This window comes from Elgaria multicarinata, chromosome 10 (genome assembly GCF_023053635.1).
Source record: "Elgaria multicarinata webbii isolate HBS135686 ecotype San Diego chromosome 10, rElgMul1.1.pri, whole genome shotgun sequence".
In the NCBI taxonomy this organism is placed as follows: Eukaryota; Metazoa; Chordata; class Lepidosauria; order Squamata; family Anguidae; genus Elgaria; species Elgaria multicarinata.
In genome coordinates, this window is record NC_086180.1 from 94,690,087 (window position 1) to 94,701,741 (window position 11,655).

The following is an 11,655-nucleotide window of genomic DNA, read 5'->3' on the forward strand; positions in this document are numbered from 1 at the left end:
CAGGATAAACATGCCCAGTCTCTCTTCATAGGGCTTCATAGGGCTTTGTTTCCAGATCATCCTGGTTGCCCTCCTCTGAAGACGCTCCAGCTTGTCTGCATCCTTCTTGAATTGTGGAGCCCAGAACTGGACGCAATACTCTAGATGAGGCCTAACCAGGGCCGAATAGAGAGGAACCAGTACCTCACATGATTTGGAAGCTATACTTCTATTAATGCAGCCCAAAATAGCATTGGCCTTTTTTGCAGCCATATCGCACTGTTGTTGTAGATTCAGCTTGCGATCTACAACAATTCCAAGATCCTTCTCGTTTGTAGTATTGCTGAGCCAAGTATCCCCCATCTTGTAACTGTGAATTTGGTTTCTATTTCCTAAATGTGGAAGTTGGCATTTATCCCTATTAAATTTCATTCTGTTGTTTTCAGCCCAGCACTCCAGCCTATCAAGATCACTTTGAAGTTTGTTTTTGTCTTCTAGGGTATTAGCTATCCCACCCAATTTGGTGGTTCAACTGCTTAATGAGGATGGCAAATTGATAACAGATGATAAAGAAAAGGTTGAAGTGCTCAATTCCTACTTTGCCTCAGTCTTCTCCCAAAAGCGGGTCTATGACCCCCCTGGAAAAAGTGAAGCAGAAGTTGAGAGGGCAGGATTGCAGTTTGGGATTGATAAACAAATGGTCAAAGAACACCTAATTTCCTTGAATGAGTTTAAATCTCCAGGGCCCGATGAACTGCATCCTAGAGTAATGAAGGAGCTAGCAGAAGAACTCTCAGAAACTTTGTCTATTATCTTTGCAAAATCATGGAAACGGGTGAGGTGCCGGACAACTGGAGGAGGGCTAACGTTGTCCCTATCTTCAAAGAGGGCAAAAAGGAGGAACCTGGGAACTACAGACCAGTCAGTCTGACATCCATCCCTGGGAAAATTTTAGAGCAGATTATAAAGAAGTCAATCTGTAAACACTTTGCAATCAATGCAGTGATTACTAGAAGCCAACATGAATTTGTCAGGAACAAATCCTGTCAGACCAATTTGATCTCATTTTTTGATTGGGTAACCTCCCTTGTGGACCGTGGGAATGCTGTGGATGTCATATATCTTGACTTCAGCAAAGCTTTTGACAAAGTACCACATGACATTCTGATTAACAAACTAGCTAAAAGTGGGCTAGATGGAACAACTATTCAGTGGATTCACAGTTGGCTACAGAATCTGACTCAAAGAGTACTTATCAATGGAATCTTCTCAAACTGGGGAGAGGCAACGAGTGGGGTACCGCAGAGCTCAGCCCTGGGCCCAGTGCTCTTCAACATTTTTATTAATGATTTGGACGAGGAGTTGCAGGGAACGCTTATCAAATTTGCAGACAACACAAAATTGGGTGGGATAGCTAATACCCTGGAAGACAGAAACAAACTTCAAAGTGATCTTGATAGGCTGGAGTGCTGGGCTGAAAACAACAGGATGAAATTTAATAAGGATAAATGCCAAGTTCTACATTTAGGAAATAGAAACCAAAGGCACAGTTACAAGATGGCGGATGGAGGAAAGCCAATGAAGAGGAAACTCCTTGGAAAAGAGTGACAGTTAGGAGAGGAGGAATTAGAGGGCGTTCTGCACCGGTGGGGCCATTGGAGTTAAGCAACCGCTTTCAGCTTCTGGAGAATGAGACTAAAGGACAGTTTGCAGAGGAGGAAGTACAGGAGACACCATGCAACAGTGACCAAGAGACAGAAGGTAGGTCAACCAAGAAGAAGAGAAGAGTAGTCGTTGTGGGAGACTCCCTGCTGCGTGGGATTGAAACCCAAGTATGTCGTGAAGACCCATGGACTCGCCAGGTGTGCTGTCTCCCTGGAGCACAGATTAGAGATGTGACTGAAAGGTTACCGAAGCTCATAATGACAACGGACACATACCCCTTTCTTCTCATCCATGTTGGAACAAATGATGTCGCCAAGCAGAGCTATGAAGAAATCATTTCATACTTTGAAGTTCTGGGAAGGAAACTGAAGAACTTTGGGGCCCAGGTAGTTTTCTCATCCATCCTCCCGGTTCTTGGAAGAGGATTAGAAAGGGAAAGAAAAATACTCCGGATGAACGACTGGCTACAAAGGTGGTGCCGTCGTGAGAGCTTTGGATTCTGGGACCATGGGCTACGCTACTTGGAACATGGACTGCTGGCAAGGGATGGGTTGCACCTCACAAGGGCTGGAAAGAATGAGTTCGGCCACAGCATGAAGAACTTCATCAGGAGGGCTTTAAACTGAATCTTACGGGGTGGGAGACATAAATTTTGAGGCAACAATGGATGAAGGCCAATGCACCACAGTACAGAGAACAGCTCCAACAGTGTCCCAAAATAGTGTCTGCAACAAGGTAGGAACAAAGCCAGACTATAAAACACATGGTCTTCGATGTCTATATACTAATGCCCAGAGCATGGGAAACAAACAGAATGAACTTGAACTCTTATTACATGAAGGCAAATACGACTTGATAGGTATAACTGAAACTTGGTGGGATGACTCCCATGACTGGAATATAGCAATTGAAGGATATAACTTGTTCAAAAAGAACAGAAGAAATAGAAAGGGAGGTGGAGTTGCAGTATATGTTAAAAATACCTATCCCTGCACAGAAATACAGGCGGATGAGATTGGGAGCCCCATCGAGAGCGTCTGGATTAAAATAAATGGGGCTAGGAATAAAAAGAATATGATAATCGGAGTCTACTACCAACCACCCAATCAAGGAGAAGACGAGGACGAAACTTTTGAGAAACAAATTACCAGTGTTTCAAGGAAGTGTGATGTAGTAGTGATGGGGGACTTCAATTACCCTGATATCTGTTGGGAGACCATTACTGCCAAAAGCGGCCCTTCCAAGAAATTCCTGACATATATGGGTGATAACTTTCTCCTACAGAAAGTGGTGGAAGGAACTAGAGGATCGGCAATCCTTGACTTGTTATTGACCAATAGGGATGACTTAGTGGATAAAGTGGCAGTTACGGGAACTCTGGGGGAAAATGACCACGTCATACTTGAATTCTTGATTATGAAGGAGACAAAAGTCGAGCGTAGCCATACACGTACTCTGGATTTTAGGAAAGCTGATTTTAATAAACTCAGAACTATAATAAGTAAGGTCCTGTGGCAAGGGAGCCTAAAGAGAAAAGGAGTGCAGGATGGGTGGGAGTATCTAAAAAATGAAATTTTAAAGGCACAGTTACAAACAATTCCAACAAGGAGAAAAGATAGAAGACAACAGAGGAAACCAATGTGGCTCCACAAAAAGCTTATTGATGAACTGAAAACAAAAAGGGATACATATAGGAAGTGGAAGGAAGGCCAGGCTACAAAACAAGAGTACAGACAAGTGGCGCAGAAGTGCCGAAATGGCGTCAGGAAGGCTAAAGCTGTGAATGAGCTGAGATTAGCGAGGGATGCTAAAAGCAATAAAAAGGCTTTCTTCAGATACGTGAGTAGTAAAAGACAGAGGAAAGAAATGGTGGTTCAGCTGCTTAATGACGATGGCAAATTGATAACAGATGACAAAGAAAAGGCTGAAGTGCTCAATTCCTACTTTGCCTCGGTCTTCTCCCAAAAGCGGGTCTATGACCCCCCTGGAAAAAGTGAAGCAGAAGTTGAGGGGGCAGGATTGCAGTTTGAGATTGATAAACAAATGGTCAAAGAACACCTAATTTCCTTGAATGAGTTCAAATCTCCAGGGCCCGATGAACTGCATCCAAGAGTAATGAAGGAGCTAGCGGAAGAACTCTCAGAACCTTTGTCTATTATCTTTGCAAAATCATGGAAGACGGGTGAGGTGCCGGAGGACTGGAGGAGGGCTAACGTTGTCCCTATCTTCAAAAAGGGCAAAAAGGAGGAACCTGGGAACTACAGACCAGTCAGTCTGACATCCATCCCTGGGAAAATTCTGGAGCAGATTATAAAGAAGTCAATCTGTAAACACCTTGAAACCAATGCAGTGATTACTAGAAGCCAACATGGATTTGTCAGGAACAAATCCTGTCAGACTAATTTGATCTCATTTTTTGATAGGATAACCTCCCTTGTGGACTGTGGGAATGCTGTGGACGTCATATATCTTGACTTCAGCAAAGCTTTTGACAAAGTACCACATGACATTCTGATTAACAAACTAGCTAAAAGTGGGCTAGATGGAACAACTATTAGGTGGATCCACAGTTGGCTACAGAATCGGACTCAAAGAGTACTTATCAATGGAACCTTCTCAAACTGGGGAGAGGCAACGAGTGGGGTGCCGCAGGGCTCAGTCCTGGGCCCTGTGCTCTTCAACATTTTTATTAATGATTTGGACGAGGAGGTGCAGGGAACGCTGATCAAATTTGCAGATGACACCAAATTGGGTGGGATAGCTAATACCCTGGAAGACAGAAACAAACTTCAAAGTGATCTTGATAGGCTGGAGTGCTGGGCTGAAAACAACAGAATGAAATTTAATAGGGATAAATGCCAAGTTCTACATTTAGGGAATAGAAACCAATTGCACAGTTACAATATGGGGGACACTTGGCTCAGCAATACTACAAACGAGAAAAATCTTGGAATTGTTGTAGATCACAAGCTGAATATGAGCCAACAGTGCGATATGGCTGCAAGAAAGGCAAATGCTATTTTGGGCTGCATTAATAGAAGTATAGCTTCCAAATCACGTGAGGTACTGGTTCCTCTCTATTCGGCCCTGGTTAGGCCTCATCTAGAGTATTGCGTCCAGTTCTGGGCTCCACAATTCAAGAAGGATGCAGACAAGCTGGAGCGTGTTCAGAAGAGGGCAACCAGGATGATCAGAGGTCTAGAAACAAAGCCCTATGAAGAGAGACTGAAAGAACTGGGCATGTTTAGCCTGGAGAAGAGAAGATTGAGGGGAGACATGATAGCACTCTTCAAATACTTAAAAGGTTGTCACACAGAGGAGGGCCAGGATCTCTTCTTGATCCTCCCAGAGTGCAGGACACGGAATAACGGGCTCAAGTTAAAGGAAGCCAGATTCCGGCTGGACATCAGGAAAAACGTCCTGACTGTTAGAGCAGTGCGACAATGGAATCAGCTACCTAGGGAGGTTGTGGGCTCTCCCACACTAGAGGCATTCAAGAGGCAGCTGGACAACCATCTGTCAGGGATGCTTTAGGGTGGATTCCTGCATTGAGCAGGGGGTTGGACTCGATGGCCTTGTAGGCCCCTTCCAACTCTGCTATTCTATGATTCTATGATTCTATGATACTTGGCTCAGCAATACTACAAATGAGAAGGATCTTGGAATTGTTGTAGATCACAAGTTGAATATTAGCCAACAGTGCGATACGGCTGCAAGAAAGGCAAATGCTATTTTGGGCTGCATTAATAGAAGTATCAACGAATAAAAATAAAATAGAGAAAACATTTACAAATACTCTCAGAGAGTTGCACACACTCCCTGAGCATATATTCTCAGAGACCCACATACACTCTGAAAACAATAATACTTACTTCTCTTAGGAGGTTGCACACCTGCAAGTCCCAAGTTTAGTTATCCATCTATGGTGTTTCATTTGACTAAATATAAAGTTAGCCTCTGTTTAGATTATACAATTCCTGCCAACCAAGTCTTGGGATTATGGAGCTCTTTGGATTGCACTTGCCGAGTGGCAAAGCACAAGGTACACCAACGAGACATGTTTCCGTGCCCCTCAGTTTGTTGTATAACCCGAAAACCAATATGTAAAGTATGACAAGGCAAAGAAGATGCTCCCTATAAATGCCCTGTATGGTGGATCTAGGGTGACCACATTTTGGAAATCAAAAAGGAGGACAACATGGCCACCCCAAAGGGGGTATGCCCACCAACATGTCCAGCGCCCAAGGGGCATGACCACCTGAACATGACCTTGGTCTGCAGTGAACAAAAATCCAACTCAGGGACCCAAAGAAAACTGCCCAAAGAAACTTCAGAAATAAGTCTTGATTCCAATAAAGCTTACTCCCAGGTAAATGAATATAGGATTGCAGCCTCTTCACATCTGTTCACCTTACTCTACCAAGCGCAAGCCCCTCCTGTCAAGGACAACTATGCACTCACCAGAACCTGGCCTCGTGCATCATGCAACCAGCAGGTGCTCTCCGGAAAGATGCTTTCAGAGCTAGGAGATCCAGACACACTCAAACAAGTCAGGCCAAGCCACACTACGCACTCATATAGTATCTTGCTGGGACAGAACAATTCTGGGACAAGAAAATACTTTGCAATCGACCAGACAATACAGTCATAAACAGAAAAAGAACAACCCAATTCCTAATGACAAAAATGTTGCAGAAAAGGAAGAGAAAAAGAGAGAAAAATATACACCCACTTGCTATGGAAGTGGTGTATATTCCTGGCAACAGGAAAAAGTCACAATTACTCCATTAGTCACATCAGTCACCAGCATCACATTAAAAAAAAGATATATATTTTTTACAGAAAACCTTCTGAAACTAAGCCTACCAAAGTACATCCACACATCCAGAAAGCAGTCATACTTAAAACATGTTCAATAGTAAGGAAATTTCTAAATCAGTAAAACACAGCATTACTTGGCAAAGCCCATCATGTTGATCTAGAAAAAACACCATGAGCAAGAAAAGAGATGATAACAGCAGCAGCAGCAACACTGTTAATTTTTTTTAAAGAAGGACAAACAATTATCAGCAATTATTACAAAATATATGTCATGCCAATTATATCAAAGCAAATTGGAGAGGAAGGTCTATGGGTCAAAATGCATTGTTAAAAAAAATGAATTAGTATCTTCTAGCACCAGCTAGAAGAGACCTTTGCACTTCGAAGCAAGTAGGCACAAATAACTGAAGTAAATATCTATTCTGATATTTATTCTGATATCTATTCTGATATTTATTCTGATATCTATTCTGATATTTAATGAATTTCATAAACTTGCAAATGTATATATTCAAAACCAAACATATTACAAATGGGGAATTTATATGCAGACAAATATGTACATTTTATCATGCCTGAAATTGGGCACCTAAAAACAGAACAATTAAATTCTGCACTTTTAATTTGTTATTATTATTCATTATCATTATTATGTTGTATCCGATGTTAACTTCACATTAACAGAAAGTGCTTCTCTTGTGCAACGTGGGGTGTCTGATTTGAGCTTATCCCTCCTACTTATTGCCATCCTCCACACATATTCTATAGTATTCCAGAGACTCTTCTAATCTAAGAAGTGGCTTTTGGCAAGTTGCAAGTAGCTACAGGATTAGGAGGAATTGGCAAAAAATTAGGTGCCCCACTTTACATGAAAGGAAGTTCCTTCTGCTAACACAAAACCACCTTTAGATACAACTTGTTGTCGTTATTGTTGTCGCTGTCATATATGGCACTTTCCCTACTCTAAGGGGCTTGCAATGTAAAAAAAAGACACACACACACAGGGGGAGGGAGACACGTAGGCAGGGATAAACAGAGGAAAAAATTAATTACACTTCCTTAGGCATAGTTACACAACAGATTGGGGACTAGAGGAGCATACACAGAAAAGGTGACTTTGAGAAGAGACTTGAAGCAAGGCACAGTGGCTTTGAAATGGCTGGGGGGGAAACAGCTTATTAGGCTGAAATGCAGCACTTACAGGAGATGATTCACTGCTGTCTTCAATACGATCAAATATTTGATGGTAGAACTGAAGCAAGCCATGTGCCCCAGCCCACCCACTGTGCCAGGAACATGCTGGGACAATCCTGCTCAGTGATCCTGGCCTTTTCTTGGCCAGCCACCCCAAACATACTCACATCCATGTAACTGAAATCTGGCCAGGAAATCAGTAAATGTGTATGATGATGGAGGGTACTTGTCTGAAAACCACAACCTTACTGACTGCTGGCAATCCAAGGGTTTTTATACTCTTTTGCCTTATTGGGGCCTATGGCTTCAAAGGGGTGTTTGAGGTGCTCTTTGTTGATAATACATCATGTCCAGTTCTAGCATAAATTGCTTGTTTATCGAAAGATTGAGAGAATCTCCTGACTCCGCAGTACTCCTCAAAGGTGTATCTGTGGTCATAAAGTACTTGTTCTTTGTTATTAAAACATCTGGTGCTCTTACCAGGCCCATCTCCTCCTTGCTGCTTCAGAGATCTAGGTGTTCCTGGCAAATACCTTAATACCCTCCCTCCATCTGACCTTCCTAGAATCCTAGAGCTATTCACATTCCTTCACACCTCTCTCTCTCTCTCACCAGAGCCAGGGCATTTCACATGAGGTTGCTGTCTTTGCTTCTTTCCCTCTGTTGATTTTACCCATTGACACTTTTATTTTTTGAAAACAGAGGTACATTCAGGATATTTACAATTCATGTTACATTCAGGGTCATGTTTACATACATTTCTCTTTGTTTCACATCACATTGGTTATATTTCAAATAGAGGTAAAGTTCACTGTGACTCTTATGTCTACATCTGAAGGGGAAAGCGTGGGTAGCAGATTCCCTTGCAAGGCCATAAAGTAGGCAACCTTTATTGATAGAAAGGGGGAGGAGAAAAGAGGAATTGCAAGCTGAAGAAAAAGAAGAGAAAGCAATCTTTATGGATAGGAGGGGGCACATAGCAAGTTAAGTGCTGGAAGATCCACTAAAAAGAGAGATAGAGGGAAAATCCTAAAATTAGCCAACTAAAACCATTAGCAAAACATTTTCTTGTTCCGTTTATGCTGTCTCCACACACAATGTGGGGCCCCACATGCCAATCCCTTTTCAGATAGGGATAGGGCTGGGCCACCAATCAATGCTGGCAGAAGGCACTCTGTGCCACTGAGGCCACCTCAGCCTCAAGTGACAATGATGGCTCCAGAAGAGCCTCCAAGTTACAACCCTGCTCCTTCAGGGTGAGTGCAACCCCATGCAGATCAGAATGCGCACCCTCCAACCAGTCAGAAGAACCACCTACTAATCACATGTCGGCCTTGTCTGAATTATTAGGTCTCACCAAATCTATTGTCACAGCCAGGTTGTCCGGGAAAGCCGCCAAATGGCTTGACAAAGACAAATGAGCACAGCTGGTATCTTAGCAACAGTGAGTTTATTGCAGTTACAAACTTGAAAAGTCAAGGCAAAAGAGAGACGGAGTGGAGCAAGATTCAGGCTTACAGAGAGGTCAATGTCCAGTCCGGGGTCCAGGGAGCGTGGCAAAGCGGAGGCACAGTAGTTCAGTCCAAGGTCAAGCACAGCCGACGGTCAGCAAGGTCCAAAGATACAGTCCAGGAGTCACGGGAGCAGGCACGGGCAAAACGTAGTCAAAAGCAGTCCAAGGTCGCAACAGGAGTCCAGAAGTAGTCAGACGTGGTCACGAGGTCTGGGAGTCAAGGCTGGGTTCAGGAACTTGGTCTCTGGAGCAAGGTGCGTGGTCAAGAGGTCTGAGAGCCAAAGCTTCCGCCAAAGAACTCAGATAATCTCTGACAATTTGGCAGGGCTCCCGGCTGCTCTTTTATCCTCAGTCAGAGTGCTGAGTCAGAGTTTCGCAGCTGATCTCTGATTGCCTGGCGTTTCTGTTGGAGACGGCTAGACCAGCGTCTGGTGGCCTTCTCCGCCCGTAACTGGCTGAAACCGGGCTTTTCCGTCTCCTCCTCAGATTCCTGCGGCTCCTCCAGAGTCTTTGCCAGCATCAGGCCCTCAGAGCTGGCAGAGGTTCCTGCTGGCCTTGGCTCCTTTCCCTGAGGCTCTGCCACAGCCTCTGCCAGTCTATTCTCATCACCTGAGCCAGGCCCCTCTGCACTGGGTCCAGCCTCCGCCAGCTCCCCCTCATCTCCCGACTCCATCTCCATGCAGGGCATGACACAGGCTCTGTTCTAGCATGTCCACAACCTCACCTGATGAGGATGAAAAAGAGAAATAGACCTGTGTGTCATCAGCATAGTAATGACAGCACACTCCAAAATATCTGATAACCCTGCTTAACAGTTTCATGTAGATGTAAAATAACATTGAGGGGAGGGGACAAAACTGAGGCCTGAGGAACCAAATATTGGAGAATTCATGGGGCCAAGCAATATCCTCCAAGCACAACAATCTAAGGAGTAAAACCACTGCAATGCAGTACCTCCCATTTTCAACTCAGACAATCACTCCAGAAGGACACCATTGGTGATAGTACCAAGGATGGCAAGAGATCTAGGAGAATCAACAGGGTCACACTCCCCTTGCCCCTTTCCTGATATAAGTCATCATACAGGGCAATCAAGACTGTTTCTATGCCAAACCCCAGCCTGAATCCTGACCGAAATGGATCCAGATAATAAGGGCCTTGCTAGACCTACCTGTTAATCTGGTGGGGAGTAGGGGTGAGGCCGCGCTGCAGCTAGCGTGGCCTGTTGCCCCAGTCTACACGTGACATGCAACGGGGTAAGTGAAAGCCCTGTCGCGTCGGCCATTTTAAAAAAAACTTAAAGGTTACTAACCATGTGCGCAGGAGCGCAACAACGATAAGGTAAGTCCTTCTTTTTTTAAAAAAAGGGTTCCCCGCTCCCCCCTCCCCCGATTCCCCCCACAATGCCCCCACCCACTCGCTAGCTCGCCATGTCCACTCCCCCCGCTCGCTCGCTCACCCCCACCCCCCGCTCGCTTGCCCCTCTGCCCCCCCGCTCGCCATGTCCAATGCCCCCAGCCGCGATCTCCAATCCCCCCTGGCCACGATCTCCACACCCTGGCTCCGCTCTTCCCCCATCTCTTCTGCTAGGTCCGCTCTTCCCCCCCCCCCCGATGGGCACAGCTTCTCCCGGCTACTCGCCCGGGGCTGCAGAAATACCAGGCCACAAATGGATCCGGTTATCCTGGGTCAAGGGAGGTTTTAGCCCAGGCTGACCCCGCGATCCCCTGTGCATCATCTGGATGCACAGGGGTGAGCCCGGGTATCAGCCCGGGCTAAACCCTCATCTAGCAACGGCCTCAGTTTTATTTAAGAACAGGTTGGCAACCATGCACTCAAGGACCTTGCCCAGGGAAGGAACATTTGCCACTGGCCTAAAGTTATCTAGACCTTCTGGGTGCACAGAGGATCTTCAAAAAGGGCAAAAAGGAGGAACCTGGGAACTACAGACCAGTCAGTCTGACATCCATCCCTGGGAAAATTCTGGAGCAGATTATAAAGAAGTCAATCTGTAAACACCTTGAAATCAATGCAGTGATTACTAGAAGCCAACATGGATTTGTCAGGAACAAATCCTGTCAGACTAATTTGATCTCATTTTTTGATAGGATAACCTCCCTTGTGGACTGTGGGAATGCTGTGGACGTCATATATCTTGACTTCAGCAAAGCTTTTGACAAAGTACCACATGACATTCTGATTAACAAACTAGCTAAAAGTGGGCTAGATGGAACAACTATTAGGTGGATCCACAGCTGGCTACAGAATCGGACTCAAAGAGTATTTATCAATGGAACCTTCTCAAACTGGGGAGAGGCAACGAGTGGGGTGCCGCAGGGCTCAGTCCTGGGCCCATTGCTCTTCAACATTTTTATTAATGATTTGGACGAGGAGGTGCAGGGAACGCTGATCAAATTTGCAGTGCGACGGTGCAATCAGTTACCTAGGGAGGTTGTGGGCTCTCCCACACTAGAGGCATTCAA